The sequence below is a fragment of the Anomaloglossus baeobatrachus genome, chromosome 7, assembly GCF_048569485.1.
Source record: "Anomaloglossus baeobatrachus isolate aAnoBae1 chromosome 7, aAnoBae1.hap1, whole genome shotgun sequence".
In the NCBI taxonomy this organism is placed as follows: Eukaryota; Metazoa; Chordata; class Amphibia; order Anura; family Aromobatidae; genus Anomaloglossus; species Anomaloglossus baeobatrachus.
This window is the reverse complement of record NC_134359.1, coordinates 258,431,432-258,454,275: the sequence shown is the minus strand read 5'-3', so window position 1 is coordinate 258,454,275 and position 22,844 is coordinate 258,431,432. Positions and strand designations below refer to the sequence as shown.

The window sequence follows — 22,844 nt, the reverse complement described above, 5'->3', positions numbered from 1 at the left end:
CCGAAGTCAAGAAACAGAGGCGAGGTCAAATACCGGGAGAATAAGTGAAAACGGGGGAGCGGGTGGAGGATGCAGAGCATGAACGAAATCTGGAGGACAAGGAGGTACAGAGGGAAGGTTCGGGCAGGACATATGGAGGACAGAACAGGCAGGAGGGACGGGGGTCAGGCAGGACAGGAGAGACGGAGGTTACATCAGGCAGAAGAGCCAGAGGTCAGGGCGAGTATACCAGGTAGCAGGACAGGAAACAAAGTACTTCTCACAGGAAATGAGCACGTAGCCAAGCCGGAAATATCACTGGCGGCGTCCTGGAGACAGCAGAACCAAGACATGGCAGCGTGATCCCCGAAATAAAGCTCCTCCCAGAGGCAGGATGCACCGGCTGAGGAACAGCAGAGTGGTGCATGGATCATGGCAGGGGTGATGCCGGACACCTTAGATTTCTACACATCTGCCTAGATTTCTGATTCTCTTATATTTCTCCCATCAAAATGATAAAGACCTTGGCAAAACCCACCATACCCTATCACAGGTCAATGGGAATCTGTCGGCTGTCATTAGAGGCGCTGCTTTCAATGAAGTTTCGGCAAAACTCGGCAGGAATCCGCCTGGCAAGTTTGACGCAGATCTACACACATGTACTAATGAATCCAATGTGTTTTGCATCTGCAAGAGAAAAAAAAAAGAATGAAAGAAATGGTGTTGATTGAAATTATCTTTTCATTTTACATCTACAGGTCTGTTTCCATAGTAACAGACTACAAATAAACCCTGTGTAGTCAGATTTTCCACCTCTACTGCTTACTTGTGTATATTAGGTAGAGAATCAAGAATTATAACGGCGTAATCAGACTATACATGGTTGCTTCTAGTCTGTCTCTTTGGAGGAATATTGGTCTGCACAGAAACTTTGTATACAAAATGGTAGGGTATTACAGTGGAGAATGTAGGTTTGGCTAAAAAGATTTTCATCTTAAAGGATATCTGACTTACAAAAACAGGATCCATTGGTCAGTGTAACACCTGCCTGGATCAACAGACTCAGGGGGGATGTAATGGACAGACTAGAGGGAAGCCACTCACCAAGCAGGACCCCCAGAAGCCTGAAACCCTTTTACCCCTATGCAGGGATTTGGAATTACACAGGGCCCTGGAGATCACTACCCGTGGAAGGCTGCAGTCCGATGAGAGAAGTCGTCAGGCAGGGTCAAACCAGGAATAGCAGAACAGGGACAGAATCGGCAGACAAGGACATAATCAGAAAACGGAGCAGAGGTCAAATCCGGATCGGGCAGCGAGGTTCAAAACCAGCAGGCAGGAGGGCAGTCAGAAAACACACAGAAGTCAGCACACAGGAATCACAAAACAGAATAGGGCGGACCAGGAGCCAGGAAATCAGAACTATCTCTGGCAGTGGTCATGTGACAGGAGGGGGAATAAGAAGGGTGTGGTGTCTTCCCATTGGCTGTAGCTGAATGCTGGCAACTTTAGCTGGAAGACACACGCTACCCACAGCCAGCGGTACTGCAGATCCCAAGATAACCCAGCCCAGTGGATGATCGGAGCCTGCGCCCACCGCTGCCGCTGGCATCGACTCCTCTCCCATCACCAGCACCATCCACGGCAGGAACACGGCGTCGCCTGGTGATCGGAGCAGAAGTTGCTGGAGCAGACTCCGGTGGTGACGTAACAGTCAGGTGACTAAACAGTATTGCATTGTTGGTTCCTTTTCAGGCAGAGACCACCACAGTTTCCTACACTTGATCCACAGGGGTTAGCGCCGGTGGGCATATGTAATGCTCACTGGTGTTGAGGCAGTGAGCAAAAGTTTTTCCACTGGACCACAGGGGGGACCCGGGCTTACCCTTTAGTGGAAGGGACTACTGCAATTCAGACGCCAGGTACTACTCCCAGAGTAATGACTGTGACTGCGGCAGCTGATCCCCAGGACAGGAGACGAACTCAGGTACAGACGTGGGGTACAGGCAGGATGGCTGGGGTAGGCGGGAATGGACAGGTATAGTGAACACAACAGGGGCGAACAGGTATTAGAAGGTGGACTCAGTAATAGGTAATGGGACCTGACAACTAGCTAGCAGACAGATGACTGACTAACTGAAGGCGCTGTGGAGGCACCTTCCCTAGTGGGAGGATGCCTTAAGTACCTCTTAGTCATAGGCTGAGAAGCACTTCCGGGAAATGGTATGCCAGCCCTTCAAGAGGAGGGAAGGTGTGTGTGCCCTAAGCACACTCCCTGGGGACCTGAGCTGTATGCAGGAGACAAACTCAGGTACAGACGTGGGGTACAGGCAGGATGGCTGGGGTAGGCGGGAATGGACAGGTATAGTGGACACAACAGGGGCGAACAGGTATGGAAAGGTGGACTCAGTAATAGGTAATGGGACCTGACAACTAGCTAGCAGACAGATGACTGACTAACTGAAGGCGTTGTGCAGGCACCTTCCCTAGTGGGAGGATGCCTTAAGTACCTCTTAGTCTTAGGCTGAGAAGCACTTCCGGGAAATGGCATGCCGCCCTTCAAGAGGAGGGAAGGTGTGTGTGCCCTAAGCGCACTCCCTGGGGACCTGAGCTGTATGCATATGGCCCGGGATGAGGAGGAAGCAGGAGCACATGTGGACGGCCATTGAACTGTGGGGGAGGATGGAGCCCAGCCACGGTGTCCCTGCTGGGGAGAGGCAGGGTAGTGCAGCGACACCGGCGCTACAGCATAGCCTCTTTAATTATCTTATGGCCTTTTAAAAAAAAATCTTTTGGGAAGTCAAACAACCCCTTTAACTCCTGCAGTAAAATCACTGCCATATATCTGACAAGATGAGAAATGAAAATTAACCACGCGCAGACGAGTTGCCAAGCAGGGATTTATTCTATTCCTACAGAAGAAGAAAATCTGGATTACAAGGGAGGTTGCGGCTGAGCAGGTGCGCGATCTGCCCAACATCTGATCTTATTTTTTTTTGTGTTTTGAACATATTATTAGGCACAATAAAATAACTCCTTTCTTTTGGAGAAGCCGTGTGAAGGCCGGCGAGTGCCGTCACGTGCCCCTGCCGCAGCGCTCTGCCAGGCAGCAGGTGTTTTCCGACATCGCTCCAGATCAGCCTCGCTTCCCCTTTGATCTTGTTTTCTTCTTTTATGATCAAGACGGAGGCATTTATAGAAAAATCTGTTGGCTTTAGAAGTGACATAATCAAACATTTGCTTTACATTAAAGGGGAATTCAGCGTAGCCTTGAAGTGTGAAACCACAAATAGAGATTTAATGTGAAGTGACTGGTTATGAATCCCAATGTTACACGGGATGAATACACTTTTTGGTGGTCTGAACATCTATATTGTGTCTATTCTCGATAAAGCAGATCTGTCAGCCTAATACGCTGCCCTATGTAAGATATTACTGCTCCAATACAGCTAGTAGCCAGAAAAAAGCCTAAAAACCACTATTTTTTGTTTTTTTTACATGTTGACTATCAAGACAATGGGCCTACACCTCTAATAGACTGCCTCCTATACAGTGTGTCCACCCATATCCTGTCCACCGCCATTAACTTGAGAACGGCGGCAGCTATAGGCATAGAAGTGGTGTCTAGGTATAGTAAAGTATCCATGCTCTACGCAATGAAACCACCTATAGCGCCACCTGGTGGAAAACAACGGAGTTAGCATTTTTATCTCGAAAACGGAACAAGATAGAGAAAAAAAGTGAATTACAAAGTTGTAGGGCATCATCAATTCAATACGACTACACACCTTGCATACAGAAATGCTATGATTAGAACGTGTAAAACTCACAAGGCTGCGGACGTGAAGCGATACCTCATGGAGACCTTCCTACAAGTCATTGGGTATGGTGGCTGTGTGGAGTGGCCTCCACGCTCACCTGACCTGACCCCACTGGACTTCTTTCTGTGAGGTCACATCAAACAGCAGGTGTATGCGACCCCTCCACCAACATTGCAGGACCTACGACGACGTATCACAGATGCTTGTGCAAACGTGTCCCCTACCATATTGCACAACGTGCAGCAAGATACAGTATGCTGTGCAGAGTCCAGATGTGCATTGCAGCTGACGGGGGCCACTTTGAGCATCAAAGTTAAATGAGCGCCGTATGCGTGACCAGCATTCAATGTGTTGGGGGGGGTCATGGGTTTCATATCATAGCATTTCTGTATGCAAGGTGTCGATTCGTATTGAATTGATGATGCCCTACAACTTTGTAATTCACTTTTTTTCTCTATTTCGTTCCGTTTTCAAGATAAAAATGCTAACTCGATTGTTTTCCACCAGGTGGCGCTATAGGTGGTTTCATTGCTTAGCGCATGTCTACTTTACTATACCTAGACACCACTTCTATGCCTATAGCTGCCGCCGTTCTCAAGTTAATGGCGAAGGACAGGATATGGGTGGACGTACTGTAAAGGGCAAAAGAACGAATGAAATAATAAACAGTGTGCATGTTTGATTTCAACATGCCTGATCCTTCATTCCCAACAGGAGATAAATTTTTGCCAATCACCTTTTCACCTTATCCTCTAGTGAATGCACATTCAGCCAGTGTGAGTGTCCTGTGTTGGAGGAGCTGGGAAGTATATATGTTGATGGAACGTACACTTGACAGACCTCTAGTAGAGGTGTATCGGCACTAGTGATGGGCGAGCACTAAAATGCTCGAATGCTCGAACCGGGGTGCTGTTATGGGTGTGTCACGGGTGACAGACAGTCATGTGGTTTCTGACTATAGAAGGTCAGAGACAATTTGAATTTATCCCAGAGGAGCATTGCAGCTATAAGACTCCTCACCACTGGCAGCCAGACTGGTTTGTCAGTCTCAGCAAGGAGAAAAGTTCTCCCCTTACACCCCACTTTAGCTTCTCATACAGCCAGAACAGATCTCATACTTTGCACTGACGAGGGACAATCATCCCGAAACACCATGTCTGCAAATTGAGGTTCTGATCTGGCATAAATCCTAAGTCATATGAAAAGCCTTGTTAAGGGGCCACTTGTAACTTTTAGGATTGCTACTTCCAATAGGTAGCACTAGAGTTTGTCTCCTTCCTCCCTGAAGAGACAATGTGAATATAGAAGGTCACAGTGTTTGGCTGCGCAAAAATCTTATGCTGATTAAACTGTAATTTTATCAAAACTACAGCAAGCAGTCCAGTAAGTTACACATCACTGGAATCATGATTTCTATCTCTATATCATGCTACTTTTAGATTAAATTTCCGGGGTGTGTCATGGGTGACATACAGTCATGTGGTTTATGGCCATAGAAGGTCACAGCATTTGGCTGCTCACAATGCTCCCTGTCTTTTTATTCTTCCTGCTGTCAGTATTCATTGTAATAGGTAACTTTCCTGCTGGATTTTCATCTTTTCCCCTTTTGGACCCAGCGGGAGCTCGCCTTCCATCAAACTGCTGATCATCAGTATTCCCTTAGTGATTAAATATTCTCTTCTTCCCTGGTGATATTATTCAGTTCATTTTAGCTTTGGTTGCAAGCAGGTGGCTTGCTCTCATCTCTAGTGTCGTTGATGAAGCTTGCTGACTCCTGCCTGTGTCATATGGGGATAAGTAGTTCATGATTTTTTCCCCTGTGTATCCTCCTTGTGTCGTCTATAGTGTTTAGTGGGGTTGACGAAGAGCTCATCCCATCCATTCCCTATTTAGGGTCCAGCACTAGGGAAACCTAGAGTCAGGTATCCGGCATGGCGCATAGGTGGCTTGCTCTCATGTGTAGTATCGTTGATGAAGCTTGCTGAACTCCTGCCTGTGTCATCTGTGGATAAGTAGTTCATGCTCCCATGTGTCCTCCTTGTGTCTTCCTTTAGCGTTTAGTGGGGTTGACGAAGAGCTCATCCCAGCCATTCCCTATTTAGGGTCCAGCACTAGGGATACCTAGGGTCAGGTATCCGGCTTGGTGCATAGATGCAGAACCTAGCTAGGGTGATGAGGGAACCCAGGGCCCAGAGTTTGTTTGGTCTGGCGTCACCATCTTCCTCTTCCCCTACCTTTCGCCGCTTGCTTGGTCCTTCCCCATACCTAGCATGACAGGTGGCTGCACACATCATGCAGTGAAGCTAGTCTGTGCATGGTGGTCGTTGTTTCATGGGCTAAATATCAGAGCACCCGCGATACTCGGCCAAGCTCCGCAAGTAGCCGAGCACCCTGAGGCTCGATCTAGTAACGAGCAGTGTTGAGCATGCTCACTCATTGCTAATCGACACACCTCACTCCACGCTGGGTGGCCTTGGCGTGTCACCAGGAATTTTGCCAACTCTTTCAGGAGGTCTTCCCCTTTTATGAGATCCTCCTAGATATTTTGGGAAAATTGACAAGTTTACCCTAAGATAGAAAATGAGAGCTACGATATGGCACTAACGATTCCATGATGTTGTACATGAGAAGGGACTACATACAAAATATGGATATAAATTACAGTAAACAAAGCTAACCTTGACAGGCTGGTAAAGAGCAGAGAGGGCTCCGTTCTTTTGGGCTTACAGTCTACAGGATGATGGGGAAGGAGACAGTAGGTCGGTGGGTTGTATCAACTTTGATGGTGGTGAGGTGGCTTCTTGAAGAAATACGTTATCGGGTTCCATCTGAAAGATCTGAATATGGTGGATTATCGGACGAGTTAGGGCACAAAATTGAAGAGGATTATTATTATTATTTATTACTGTAGCGCCATCAATTCCATGGCTCTTTACATGTGAAAGGGGTATACATAATAGGGACAAGTACAATATTCATAAACAATACAAGGCACAGACAGGTACAGGAGGATAGAGGTCCCTGCCCACGAGGGCTCACAGTCTACAAGGGATAGGTGAGGATACAGTAGGTTAGGGTAGAGCTGATACTGCGGCGTTATATCAGACTGAGGGTTACGGCAGGTTGTAGGCTTGTCGGAAGAGGTGGGTCTCCAGGTTCCTTTTGAAGCTTGTCAAGGTAGGCAAGAGTCTGATATGTTGTGGCAGAGCATTCCAGAGTATGGGGGAGGCACGGGAGAAATCTTGGATGCGATGGGATGGGAAGAGGAGATGAGAGGGGAGTAGAGAAGGAGATCTTGTGAGGATCGGAGGTTACGTGCAGGTCACAGATGTATTGAGGAGACAGGTTGTGGGGATACTCCAGAGAAGTCTAAGGGGTACTTTGCACGCTGCGACATCGCAAGCCGATGCTGCGATGTCGAGCGCGATAGTCCCCGCCCCCGTCATACGTGCGATATCTTGTGATTGCTGACGTAGCGAACATTATCACTACGCCAGCTATACATGCACTTACCTGCCCTGCGATGTCGCTCTGGCCGGCGATCCGCCTCCTTCCTAAGGGGGCGGGTCATGCGACGTCACACGGCAGGCGGCCAATAGCAGCGGAGGGGCGGAGATGAGCGGGACGTAACATCCCGCCCACCTCCTTCCTTCCGCATTGCCGGTGGAGGCAGGTAGGAGATGTTCCTCGCTCCTGCGTCTTCTCACACAGCGATGTGTGCTGCCGCAGGAACGAGGAACAACATCGTACCTGTCGCTGCACCGGCATTATGGAAATGTCGGACCCTACACCGATGATACGATAACGACGCTTTTGCGCTTGTTAATCGTATCAAAAAGGAGTTGCACACTACAATATTGACTGCGACGCCGGATGTGCGTCACTTTCGATTTGACCCCACCGACATCGCACCTACGATGTCGTAGTGTGCAAAGCCCGCCTTAGAGGCGATTGGGTAAGGAACATATAAGGTTGGAGAAGATCAGAGGTTACGTGGTAGAATATATGGGGACATATGTCTTATCAGAGGTGTACAGTAATGCTCATGGACCGCCACAGTGTAGGATTTCTGCCCACTAGTTACCATGCATCGTGCCTGCTTCTTGTGCTTTCTTAGATGGGACTTTGGGTCCCTCCGCAACACTACTACATCTGCACCCCCTATACTTACGACCTTGAAGATAGTAGAGATTAGATTCCTCTTTAACACTAGAAGTCCCAGAAATTTCGAGCTCCCCCCATTCCAAAGGTAGAAATGTTAAATGACCCCTCTCTGGGACTTCTAGTGTTAAACTTGTGCGTCACTTTATATACCCACTGGGTAACATGAGCGACACAAAGAGATACCTCACAAATCACATTTCCTAAAAGCCAATGCTTTTTATATTACACTTTTCCTCGGTACGGCATAGCTGCAGATATTCCAGTCATTTCAGCTGGAATTCTGTCCCGGTAATGATATTTCCCTTTTGTATTGCGGTTTTTTTTTTTACTAAAGCACATATCATGCCCCGAGGTTACAGCTCTTACATTTACTTTCACTGAACTTATTAAAATGAATTTTGGCGATTTTCTTTCAGATGAAAAGTCTCAACGCGCCTTAAGGTAACGCGCAGGAAGGTGGTGTCCTCAAAAAACAGTTCCAATATGTCAAGTTAATGATCTGCGTAATGATTACATAGATTTCTGTAATCCCTCTTCCATTTCAGTTTCTCCACAGAGGAAAAGAGGAGCTCTGCCCGCAGGCGCTGCGCACATTATACCTGCGTGCTGGTGTTGTGTGTGGGTCGTATTGTGGGAAGTTATGAATGGAAAGTGTTCTTCTGTCGTTATAGTTCTGACCATGGAAATATAGTTTTTCTATCATCTTACAGTATATTTATCCTTCTATTATCTATTTCTCCATCCATCTCCAATGAAACCTCTTTGGGACAACCATCCAAAATGGCATCGAATAGCAGTGTGATGTCAAACACCCGGGTGTAATGAGATGCTAAACCACTAGGAGTCGCTAGATACACTGGTGGAGGAGATCTGCGCGGTTGTCGAACAAGCCAGGGGTCAGTAGCCGGGAGATCAAGTCAGTAATAGAGGCAGAGAGAGAAGCCGAAGTCAATTTGCGAGCCGAGGGTCTGTTACCATGTCAAGTCCGAGGAAGAGAGCAGAGCCGGGGTTGGGATACGAGCCGACGTCAGCAGCCAAGAAGACACGTCGGGTACACGGGAGAGAGAGCGGAGCTGGGGTCAGGGAGACAGGGAGTAAAGTCAGAGTAGGGGAGAACGGGACAGGGTACGAGGAACTAGGTAGCAGGACAAGATCGGATCAGTCACTTACAGGAACCAGAGACGTACACTGCTAAACAGAAAATATCACTGGCGGCGTTCCGGGGGAAATAGCTCCCAGATTAAGCAAAGCAATCACCCGGAACGAGGCTTCAAACAGACCCCTCCCATACCACACAGGACTAGACCGGGAACAACGAGTTCACTGGAGGAAAATATGGGGCCCAGTATAGGCTCTGCAGGAGAGCAGAGCACCGCTAATCAGAATCATGACAGTGGTCTTCCCAAAAAGGTTAAGAACTATTACTCTATTTGTCTACCTACCTACCAATATATCTATATTATTGTCATGTGGTGTTCAGCTTTGCACTCGCTGGGTGTCATGGCGGCGTCTGACTATGTTCACACACCACAGAGTCTGACAAGCAGCCTGAGGTCTCTTAGTAGTTCAGCCTTACTCCGGTGTCGGCTGTTTTAGCTTCACTGCTCTCCAGTCCAGCAGGAGTTAATTTCTGTTGGCTTGTGAACTATTGCTAGGAGCTCAAGTTGCAAATGATCATTCACAGCCGCCTTCACTCTTTATAAAGGTACTGGATCCGGTAGCTCCTCGCCGAATATAGCTCAGCATTGCTCCTGCGATATTGGCCCTTATTGTAGTGATCCAGACCCTGGTGATCTGTCGTGTGCTTTCCTGTGTGGTGTAGATATATCTCTGTTAGTTTATTTCTTCCCTGTGTTTTATTTCTTCCTGGGTTCTTACTGTATCTCCCCTTTGTCTGATTACAGTGTGTATGTCTTTTGGTTGTTTCCCCTGTCTGTGGTATTTGTGGGGTTTGCTTCTCCATTCCTGGCCCTCTCCTGAGGTGGGGGAGAGGGGGTGATAGATCAAAGTTCGAACAGGAGTTAGGGTCACGCTAGTGGTCCAGGCTTGGCTACCATTAAGCTTACCTCTCGGATAAGGGACAGTGTAGGGTCCCTAGTCTGAGGGCCAGCTTAGAGGTGCCTGATTTAGTTACCCCGACCCTCCCGTGACAATTATATCTGACATTTTTGAGAGCAAGTTATGTGTTTTGCCTTCGGTTTTTTATTGTAGCCATACTCCATTTCATAAAAAATCTCACAGAAAAATATACAGCATTACCAACACCAGGTCAGATTACCAATGCACTAGTAGGATGCTAGCGACAGGATCAGGACTAGAGTCTCTCATTGTCATCTGAGACTCTACATATTAAAGGGAACCTGTCACCAGATTTGGGGCCTATAAGCTGCGGCCACCTCGTCATGCACACTAGCCAGCATTGAGTTCCTGCGCAGGCGTACTTTGATTTGCCCTGAGCAGGGCACATCAAAGTATTGTAGTGTGAATGAGCGTGACCTCAATGCCAACATGTGTGCATGACGTAGGACGCATCATGCACCCAGGCTTCAGAAGAAGCAGGACAAAGATGGCCGAAAGAGGAGGCGCCACACCCGGAGAACGGAGACACCCATCCAACCAGTCTGCACCGCACCGACCGTTAGATGAGTATTATCAAGTTATTTTTACGTTCTACACAGTGGCCTAGGCTCTTATATACAGTATTCTGGAATGCTGTATATAAGAGCCCACTGGTGGTGGCCGCAGCTTATACTCACCAAATCTGGTGGCAGGTTCCCTTTAATATGTGTAGCCATAGGCTACACGATTGCAGTCACTACATTTGACTTCAGACTTATGAATCCTCACAATGTGCACACTGCACACTGTGAGGATTCTCTGGTGCCGGAAGCAGACGTGTGACTGCAAGTATTCAGTTTGCATACATGCAATCACGTACCAACTGAATGTGCCCGGCTTTGTTCAATACATCGGCATCGGGGAATCCTGACAGTGTGGCGTGTGCGCATTGCGTGGTCTCACAAGTCTGAAGTCACAGTGACTGCAGGCCGGACAACCCCTTTAAGACCTTTCTTACAATTTTGAAACTGTGTAGAATAAGAGTGTCCTTTAATTAAGGGCATGGCAATAGGAAATAAATTTGGCACTGTGTGCTTTGCGCTTTACAAGCTCGCGAAGGGGCTCACACACATAACTGAGCTATAATGCGCCAACATCAGGTGACTCCTCAGAGAAGTGTAGGGCACCTTTAAATGTCAGTAAAAAAAACATATTAAAACCCTGTCCCCTTAATACTGGCATTGTCAGGCGCTGGTATTGGGTGTCATTTGTTCACAAAGGCTCCGGCTTCTCTTATGAACATGTGGAAGTTATGTTTATGGATCAAGTTAAAGTGATTTTTTTTCTACATTGTCTGAAGCAGATCAAGAATAAGAGGAAACCTGATCACATCTGAGAGGATTAGGCTCAGGTCTAATGGCCGAGAGCCAGGAAGGGTATTGCAAGTGTATAGACTCCCTAGAGCGGCATATTTCAGAGCTGCCATTTTATCATCTCATGCATCAACGTGAGCAGGCTTCAACATGAAATATCTGGAACATCTTGCTCTGGGAGGAAGAACATTTTCTTATAACATATTTTTACCCAATTTGAACCCAGGGGTCTTCGAGTCTGTGACCTCTGATTCTGAAAGGAATTTTGACCCGGTTAGCTCTGAGAAGCTCCTGGCTGCCGAGCGAGACACGAAATGTGACGTCTGAAGAACAGATCGCTGCCCAGAAAGCAGAAGTCATAGAAAAATAGTAAATTGCCAGCAGCCCTGTCTGTCAGCGGGAGAGAGGAATACACACTTCCTACCTGATGAAGCTTTCCCGCCACAACCTTTATGTTATCAGATGTTCTCCATAAAACTATAGAAGAATTGGCAAGATGGTGCTATGCTTCATCATATGTCTATATGTGATCTATCCCTCTATCTATCTATCTATCTATCTATCTATCTATCCCTCTATCTATCTATCTATCTATCTATCTATCTATCTATCTATCTATCTATCCCTCTATCTATCTATCTATCCCTCTATCTATCTATCTATCTATCTATCTATCTATCTATCTATATATCTATCTATCTATCTATCTATCTATCTATCCCTCTATCTATCTATCTATCTATCTATCCCTCTATCTATCTATCTATCTATCCCTCTATCTATCTATCTATCTATCTATGTATCTATCTATCTATCTATCTATCTATCTATCTATCTATCTATCTATCTATCCCTCTATCTATCTATCTATCTATCCCTCTATCTATCCCTCTATCTATCTATCTATCCCTCTATCTATCTATCTATCTATCTATCCCTCTATCTATCTATCTATCTATCTATCTATCTATCCCTCTATCTATCTATCTATCCCTCTATCTATCTATCTATCTATCTATCTATCCCTCTATCTATCTATCTATCTATCTATCCCTCTATCTATCTATCTATCTATCTATCTATCTATCTATCCCTCTATCTATCTATCTATCTATCTATCTATCTATCTATCCCTCTATCTATCTATCTATCTATCTATCCATCTATCTATCCCTCTATCTATCCCTCTATCTATCTATCTATCTATCTATCTATCTATCTATCTATCTATCTATCTATCTATCTATCTATCTATCTATCCCTCTATCTATCTATCTATTCCTCTATCTATCTATCTATCTATCTATCTATCTATCTATCTATCTATCTATCTATCCCTCTATCTATCTATCTATCTATCCATCTATCTATCTATCCCTCTATCTATCTATATAGCTATCGAAGGAAAAAAAGCCAAAAAAAAATGTCCATGGCACCAAGGGATTTAAGGGACAGGGAGTGAATACTATGAGATGTGCAAATTACTTCTTAATTTCCTAAAGGAGCATTGTATGGCTTATAAGCCTCCTCACACTATCTATCGATCAATTGATCTAATATCAATCTATCCACTCCATTCATCTTATCTATCTGTCTATCTATCTATCTATCTATCCCTCTATCTATCTATCTATCTATATCTATCCCTCTATCTATCTATCTATCTATCTATCTATCTATATATCCAGCCCATTAATTTTATCTATCATATATCTATCTATCCATCTATCTATAGAAGGAAAAAAAAGCAAAAAAAAAGTCCACGGCACCATGGGGGTTAAGGCACGTGGAGTGAATACTATGAGGTGTGCAAATTACTTCTTAATTTCCCAGAGGAGCATTGTATGGCTTATCAGCCTGCTTACACTATCTACCTATCGATCTATCTATCTGTCTGTTGATCAATCTAATATCAATCTATCCAGGCCATTCATCTTATCTATCTATCTATCTATCTATCCCTCTATCTATCTATCTATCTATCTATCTATCCCTCTATCTATCCCTCTATCTATCTATCCCTCTATCTATCTATCTATCTATCGAAGGAAAAGAAAGAAAAAAAATGTTCATGACACCAAGGTGTAAAGGCACATGGAGTGAATACTATGAGATGTGCAAATTACCTCTTAATTTCCCAGAGGAGCATTGTATGGCTTATAAGCCTCCTTACACTGGCACATCACTCTCCACAAAGAGAAATATTACCCCTTAGATAAATGACATGGCATGTTTTGGTTAGTGTTTTGGCTTTTGGTTATTTCTTTGTCCTGTGGATTGACTTCCTTACCGGTCATTGACCTGAGATTTCTCCGTCAAGGAAGCTTTGTGCCTGTACGAGCTTGCTTTGCTGAACATAAATGAATATTCTTCTTTGCCCTCGAGCTCCACATCTGATTGATACATAGATTTACAATTACTTCTACGTCTAAATATACATGGTTGAATTTGGTGCCAGTCGCGGTCTCGGGTGCCCATTGGTCACCGTACCCTGAACATGCACTTTACACTGTTACGTTACAAAGCGTCCAAATGTCTTATTCCACGAAATCCAGCAGTCACTTGAGGCGTGTGCCTTACAGATATATGTATGACATGTAAAGCATTGGGAGACGTGTCCCTGCAGTAGTCCAGACAGAAGCGTTCATAGCAAAAGTATCAGCATTTCTCATGCAGAAGAGTTATATTTAGGTTGTATAAGTTATCAGGACGCGACATCACAGTATCAGAGGATCCTTCAATACGACCAGATCCTGGCACATTAACGGTGTTATGATCAGGTTAAATCTGATCTATTACAATACAAACTGCATACATGAAATAGATCTCTTAGACCTGCCAAGACTGGTGTACTTACTTTAAAAATCTATGCTAGAATGGCTGTATAATCTTCAAAATAAGTCCCATAAAATGGACTTTTTAACTTCCACCTAGTGGTTCATAGGCAGGTTAGCAAGAGTTAATCTCTGCTAGTCTGCTTGTTATTCTGCTTTGATCACATGCTGTGGGGAAGCCAATTACATCTGCTCTCCTCCTAAATATGCTGGCTAGATCCTTTCTTCTATGCCAGCTATAGTTTATCTTAGCTGATCTGGGGAGGTGTTATGATCAAACTATCTGATGATTGTGGTATTTGTTGCTGAGTGCGGTTGTGGAGTTAACCGTTATTGCCTTTTGTTGCTGCCCTCCTGCTCTTGCTTTTCTCCAGAGTCTCTCATAGTTTATTCCTGTGTGTGTGGGGTGTATCAGAGTTTTGTTTTTCCTTTGTCTGTCTTTATCTGTTTCTATCTCATTCCTGTCCCTTCCTTCCCCAGTGGGAGGGGGGAATCATTTTAGTTATGGTCAAGAGCATAGCCAGGGATGAGACTAAAGGCCCCATCACACACAGAGATAAATCTTTGGCAGATCTGTGGTTGCAGTGAAATCATGGACATATTGTTCCATTTTTACACAGCCACAAACCTGGCACTGATTGTCCACAATTTCACTGCAACCACAGATCTGCCGCAGATTTATCTGTGTGTGTGACAGGGCCTTTAGGCATCTCCACCATCAGGAGTAACCCTGAGGTTAGTGATAGCATAGGGGCCCCTAGCATCAGGCACAGCTTAAGAACCCCTGTCCCTTGTTAATCTACAGTCACATTGTGACAAGCCGATGGTCGTTGGAAAGGAGACCCCCCATTTTCACTCTTTTAAACTGGTTGTCCTCTACTCCTTATCTATCCCTATATATCCCCCCAGTACAATAGTAACACTTTGGTGCCGACGCCTTTCTAGCTGGCTCTATAACATTGTTATAGCACTCGATGTCTGCAGCCAATCTGTGTTGGCGTCACTGTGCTCTCATATGGACAAATCAGACAGCGGTGACTGCTCTTTCCCTTCCTTCGGATGTCAGTAATGTCTGTAGAAAAACAGCGAAGCTAAGCTAATTGGCCCAGGGATTGCGTGACATAACAATGTTACATGATCCCCAGGAGAGCCAGCGCTGACACTGCTAGAACAATGCAGGCTCCAGAGGTGTTGCTATTTTACTGTGGGGAAACATTGGGATTTAGAAAAAGTTGTTCGAATAGTGGACAAACTCTTTAAATGATGCTATATCCAATCGCGGGAGTAAGGGGTACTTTACACGCTGCGACATCGCTACTGCGATATCGTCGGGGTCAAAGCGAAAGTGACGCACATCCGGCGCCGGTAACGACGTCGCAACGTGTAGAGCCTAGATGCGCCGATAAACGATCGCAAAAGCGTTGAAAATTGGTGATCTGTGTAGCGTCGGTCATTTTCATAATGTCGCACCAATAGGACATACAATGTTCGTCGTTCCTGCAGCAGCATACATCGCTGTTTGTGAAGCCGCAGGAGCGACGGACATCTCCTTATCTGCCTCCACCCGCTATGCGGAAGGAAGGAGGTGGGCGGGATATTTACGTCCCACTCATCTCCGCCCCTTCACTTCTATTGGCCGCCTGCCGTGTGACGTCGCTGTGACGCCGCACGACCCGCCCCCTTAGGAAGGAGGCGGGTCGCCGGCCAGAGCGACGTCGCAGGGCAGGTAAGTGCGTGTGAAGCTGCCGTAGCGATAATGTTCGCTACGGCCACTATCACAAGATATCGCATGTGCGACGGGGCGGGTACTATCGCGCTCGGCATCGCTATCATCGGCTAGCAATGTCGCAGCGTGCAAAGTACCCCTTAGTCTGAGGTGCCAGATGTATAACACAGCTGGCACCCACACTCTATGAAATGGGCACAGCTCCTCAGCCTGCACCATACATATAATGGGAGGACATCGTCTGAACATGTACGGTGGTTGACACAAATTGGACCCTAGGCACAGGAGTCTCCACTGGCCTTGGGTTAGCGGGTGCTGGTTACGTCAGACAGTTATGGCATATCCCGTGAGGGTTGAGACTTCTATATATTAGTCTATTCTCAACCACAAGTCAATGAAACACACTCTGCCTGATTTATAATACTGGACTCCGGGGAAGACTCTCGTAAGGATATTGTGTTTGTATGTATTTATAGCATGGCGTTTTTGGCTAAGGCTTGATTGGCATGATCAAGTGCCATAGATTACAGTACAACCTTGATCCGGGGCAAATATTTGGGAAGAGTGATCTTGCATATCTTGTTTAATCTTAGGGTTTTCCCTTCACCCCTTTACACCTGCTATTTTAGTTACATGATGTGTTCCTCCCATAGAGTTTTGTGCCGCTGCAGTTTTAGCTCTTATTTAAGGCCCCTTTTCGCGGGTTGATTATATAGAAGTCGATCGGTGCTCATCTATGGCCCTGATCACTCACCTGTTTCTACAGTGTGTCCACCCATATCCTGTCCACCGCCATTAGCTTGAGAACGGCGGCAGCTATAGGCATAGAAGTGGTGTCTAGGTATAGTAAAGTAGCCATGCGCTACACAATGAAACCACCTATAGCGCCACCTGGTGGAAAACAACGGAGTTAGCATTTTTATCTCGAAAATGGAACGAGATAGAGAAAAAAGTGAATTACAAAGTTGTAGGGCATCATCAATTCAATACGAATCGGCACCTTGCATACAGAAATGCTATGATAAGAACGTGTAAAACTCACAAGGCTGCGGACGTGAAGCGATACCTCATGGAGACCTTCCTACAAGTCATTGGGTATGGTGGCTGTGTGGAGTGGCCTCCACGCTCACCTGACCTGACCCCATTGGACTTCTTTCTGTGAGGTCACATTAAACAGCAGGTGTATGCGACCCCTCCACCAACATTGCAGGACCTACGACGACGTATCACAGATGCTTGTGCAAACGTGTCACCTACCATATTGCACAACGTGCAGCAAGATACAGTATGCTGTCCAGAGTCCAGATGTGCATTGCTGCTGACGGGGGACACTTTGAGCATCAAAGTTAAATGAGCGCCATATGTGTGACCAGCATTCAATGTTTGCGGGGGGTCATGGGTTTCATATCATAGCATTTCTGTATGCAAGGTGTCTATTCGTATTGAATTGATGATGCCCTACAATTTTTTAATTCACTTTTTTTCTCTATCTCATTCCGTTTTCGAGATAAAAAATTTTTCCACCAGGTGGCGCTATAGGTGGTTTCATTGCGTAGCGCATGGCTACTTTACTATACCTAGACACCACTTCTATGCCTATAGCTGCTGCCGTTCTCATGTTAATGGCGGTGGACAGGATATGGGTGGACACACTGTATATGGGACAGAATAATCTTTAATGTGATCATTCTTCCCCCGTACAGGATGGATATTGGTGGCAGGGAATTTCACAGGGTGATATGCTGCTAACAATGTTGATTTAATGGCCGTGGTGAACAATCCAATCAGCATTTTTGCTCTTTCATTGGCTGATTGGCATCATGTTTACTTGGGACGTTGATCTGCTTCTTTGCCGATTATCAGCCTATATAACAGTATGTACTGAAGATTTTTTCCTAAATCGACTATTAAGTGCACTATTACGACACTTGGAAGTTGTGCAGATGGATGCCCCATTAGTGACCCACAATAAAGGGCCTGTCACGCTAGGTACGGGGGAGTACCAAGCGCACGGCAAAAGGGAAGGGAAATCATGTGTCTAGGGAAAGGAAAGATGGTGACCAAACCTACTGCTGGTCCCTGGGGTCCCTCACCACCCTAGATAGGTTCTGCACCTATGCACCGAGACGGATACCTGACCCTAGATATCCCTAGTGCTATGCCCTAAATAGGGAACAGGTGGGATGAGCTCTTTCTCAACCCCACTAAACAACTATAGAAGGCACATGGGGGACACTCGGGGAAATGCATGAACTACTTATCATTACATGACTCAGGTAGAAGTTCAGCAAAGTTTTCAGCAACAATACCACAGAAGAGTACAAGCCACCTGCTTTGCAACCAAAGCTTGAAAAAAACTGAAACTATCACCAGCATCAGTTCAAGGAGGGAAGGAATATTTATGCACCAAGAGAATGCTGTGATGAGCAGGTGGTTGGAAGGCAAGCTCTTGCTGGGTCGAAATGGGGAGAGCTGAAAATCCAGCAGGAAAGCTACCTATACCAATGAATACCGACTGCAGGAACAATAGAAAGTCAGGGAGCATTCTGCGCAGCCAAGTGCTGTGACTGTCTATGGCCAGAAACCACATGACTCTAAAGGCCCAGTCACACAGATAAATCTTTGGCAGATCTGTGGTTGCAGTGAAATCATGGACATATTGTTCCATTTGTACACAGACACAAACCTGGCACTGATTGTCCACAATTACACTGCAACCACAGATCTGCCGCACATTTATCTCTCTGTGTGACAGAGCCTTTAGGCAGAAGTTCAGCAACAATACCACAGAGGAGTACAAGCCACCTGCTTGCAACCAACACTTAAAGGAACTGAAAAATATCACCAGCACCAGTCCAAAGAAAGGGGTATTTAAACACCAAGAGAATACTGATGATCAGCAGCTGGGTGGAAGGAGAGTTGGGTCCAAAAGGGGGAGAGATGAATCCAGCAGGAAAGCTACCTATACCAACGAATACTGATGAAAAGTCAAGGAGTATTGTGCGCAGCCAGATGCTGTGACCTTCTATGGCCAGAAACTACATGACTGTCTGTCACACGTGATACACCCAAGACAGGGCCGTTCCAATTCTGGTTGACTTGAGCTATCCATTTATTACAGGGACCACGCTTCATCCTATCATTGCGTCGATCTCAAATATTGCTTGCCTATTTTTATCCACAGGATAGGTGATAAAGGTATGATTGCTAGGTATTCCACCGGTGATGATAACAGGGGACCTTTCAACAATAATGTAGGTCACGGGTGTCGCCGCTCCATTCACATCTATAGGGCTATGTGACCAGTGTGACCATCACTCCCAGAGCCACCGGTAGTCATGTATACGTACTATAGCTCCATTAACACTGAGAAAACAGCAGTATCAGTAATATATCTATAGCCCCGGGTCTCGTGCATATAGTTCTGGGCACATAACGGCTTTTTCCATTGGGTAAGTGACAGGTGCACTGTAAGGAGTGCAGCACTTTTCATCGTCGTCACTCTGGAATGATGTCAGATCTGTGAAGAATGTGTCAGATGTGACTGCTGGTGAGCTGTCGGGAGTCTTCAAGATGCTGCTGATGTGTCACTGCGATGTGAGAACAGAAGCTGAATGAAGGGATAATGCCTTTTCTCAGCCCTAGGTCCTGTCTACCTAACAAGTCCAAACACAGCCGAAACACAGGAGCTCTGGAGGGTGCGCTCATTAAGACGTATTTCTACTTATAGTATATATAAGAGGTTGGGAAATATGTGATATTGGAGTTTAGTGGAAGTTTAGAATTGAATTTCCAGCTGGAAACGTAATAGAAATTTGCATATAATGAAGGACTCTGAAATACAGGGTCTATGGTCTTAGATAAATGTTAATAAAGCTTAGTAGTGCACATTTGATCTATACATTAAATTTAGATTTTAGGGCCTTAATGAGCCTTAAATGGTCACTTTACTTTCAGATAGCTAGTGTCACGGGTGTGTCACAAGTGACAGACAGTCATGTGGTTTCTGGCCATAGAAGGTCACAGTGTTTGGCTGCACAGAATGGTCCCTGACTTTCCATTGTTCCTGCTGTCAGTATTCATTGGTATAGGTAGCTTTCCTGCTGGATTCATCTCTCACCTTTTGGACCCAGCAGGAGCTCGCCTTCCACCCAGCTGCTGATCATCAGTATTCCCTTGGTGTTTAAATACTCCCTTTCTTCCTTTGGACTGGTGCTGGTGATATTTTCAGTTCTTTCAATCCTTAGTTGCAAGCAGTTGCTTTGTACTCCTCCGTGGTATTGTTGCTATAAACTCTGCTGAACTTCTACCTGAGTCATCTAATGATAAGTAGTTCATGCTTTTCCCCCTGTGTGTCCTCCTCGTCTTCTTTGGTGTTTAGAGGGATTGATGAAGAGCGCATCACATCCGTTCCCTATTTAGGGTCCAGCACTAGGGATACCTAGGGTCAGGTATCCGGTTCGGCGCATAGGTGCGGAACCTATCTAGGATGGTGATGGATCCCAGGGACCAGCAGTAGGCTTGGTCAGGGGTCACCATCTTCCCTCTCCCTAGACACAGGGTTTCCGTTCCCTTTCGCTTTGATCTCCACCGTACCGAGCGTGACAGTTACAGATGATGGAAAAGAGGTTCCTATAGAATTCCTGACACATCTTTTTAGTAAATACCTGTATTCTCTGTAAAAATTAGCATTCAAGAGCATCATTAGTTAGAACTATGCCATGATGTTCCTTTGTTATTCCTCTTGACAAATAGGTAATGGCACTCCCTTGTCAATAAGGCATGTCTGTACACACTTTCCATCAGTATTCATTGGTATAGGTAGCTTTCCTGCTGGATTCATCTCTTCCCTTTTGGACCCAGCAGGAGCTCGACTTCCACCCAGCTGCTGATCATCAGTATTCCCTTGGTGTTTAAATACCCCTTCCTTCCTTGGACTGGTGCTGGTGATATTTTCCATTCCTTCAAGCCTTGGTTGCAAGCAGGTGGCTTGTACTCCTCTGTGGTATTGTTGCTATAAACTCTGCTGAACTTCTACCTGAGTCATCTAATGATAAGTAGTTCATGCTTTTCCCCCTGTGTGTCCTCCTCGTCTTCTTTGGTGGTTAGAGGGATTGACGAAGAGCTCATTCCGTCCGTACCCTATTTGGGGCCAGCACTAGGGATACCTAGGGTCAGGTGTCCGATTCGGCGCATAGGTGCTAACCTATCTAGGGTGGTGAGGGACCCCAGGGACCAGTAGTAGGCTTGGTCAGGGATCACCATCTTCCTTCTCCCTAGACACAGGGTTTCCCTTCCCTTTCCCTTCGCCAACCTAGCGTGACAGCTAAATCTCATTTCATACACAATCTTGCCAGTCACTTTATTTAAAAATGATGTTGTCTTCCCCTCTTAAAAAACACACCCCAAGGTGTCAGTCTCTGCAGCTCCCTCCTGTGTAACTTGCTGTCCGCTGCCTGCTGTATAGTGTAATCCATCACTAGGAGCAGAGATGCCGAGAGGGATTAAAGGAGGCGAGTGGGGCTTTGGCTCTCTGCTCCTGCTCTCCTGTCTGTCACACTACATATAGGCCATGGCAGGCAAGCGATCCGAGACAGGGATTAACTGAAAAGGACATCAAATCCCCAAAAAACATCATAGAAAAAAAGCCAACTTACCAACACCAGGCCACAATACTAATGTACTGCAAGATGGAGACAGGGCCCCCATGATAAAAGGCGGAGACAGCACAAGTGCAAAATACTAATGAACAACCCCTCGCACACCTGCCATTCATGGTGCATTTTCCTAGTGATAGCAGGAATAATCCAGGCTGGGAAGTGAGGGAAAGGATGTTCCAGCACCTATAGTGCTGTAAGAATACTGATGAATAAGAGTGGATAGCAAGTTATGGAGCAGGAAAAAGTTCCTGGACATATTTGTCGCAAGCGTGGCACGGCCTGATGTTATCTCGGTGCTCGCCACTTATCCTTAGTTGGAGAATATTTAATTGTATCCGGTACTGAAGAGGTTAAGGTTCCTTTCTATCCTGCAGTGATCTAACAGGTAGTTGTAATCTCAGCTGAGCAACTCCCTTCTTCTATACATATCCGCTCCTCACTCCTCCCTATGCAGGCTATAGCTCATACCTATGCTGTCCATGTTGAAGGAGCTTGTCTGTGCAGAGCTGTGGTGTTGTTACTGTTGAAGAAACCTTGTAGAGCTCTTAGTTGTCTCTTTCCCCACCTGTTTGTTTTACCTACCTCCTGTTGGCTTATTGCGGTAGCAAGAATAGCATCTCGCTGGCCTTCACAGGGTGCGTTTAGGGTCAACGAGGGCCTAGGCACATGATGGCACACGGGGGGGAAGGATCCATCTAGGGACGTTGGGGAGTATAGGGTTCAGTCTCGGGTGACTGTTAGGAGGTGACCCCATCCCCTCTCCCTAGAACCGATCATTGCATTGTTTTCCTGGTGTACCATGTGTGCTGTGATGTGCGTGGGGGGGGGGTCCTTCATTAGTTCTCAAGCCCACCATGACCGATAATGAACATTGCCCTTTGCACCACTTTTGATCATTCTGGTGGGTCATAGAACAATATAACTATTGCCCTTACGGCCTCCAGCTATGTAGCACACCGGCATGTATGGCCCCAGCCAAAATTTTATTGCTCATGGCTCATTTATTAGGAGTCTCCTGACACAATTCCTCCTGTCAGCGTTACGTGCCAACACGCTCTTGTGCCCGGTTCCATCCTGACGTTCAGAGAAAAGTATGATAGATATTAGCATAGCACATCAGGATACGGTTGCATTCGTACATTGTAGAGTGACATGGCTGAGGTTGTCGGGATGCCTCGCAGTTCTGTGCATCAGCAAAACCGTCCGGGAATCAACGTACGCTGCATGTA

The 22,844-nt window shown here is 45.9% G+C and overlaps 1 protein-coding gene across 2 annotated transcripts in view; it reads left to right on the top strand.

Moving 5' to 3' along the window:
• The window catches only part of PRKAR1B (protein kinase cAMP-dependent type I regulatory subunit beta), a 221,518-nt gene that overhangs the window by 103,100 nt on the left and 95,574 nt on the right, over window positions 1-22,844 (top strand). The window lies entirely within an intron of this gene.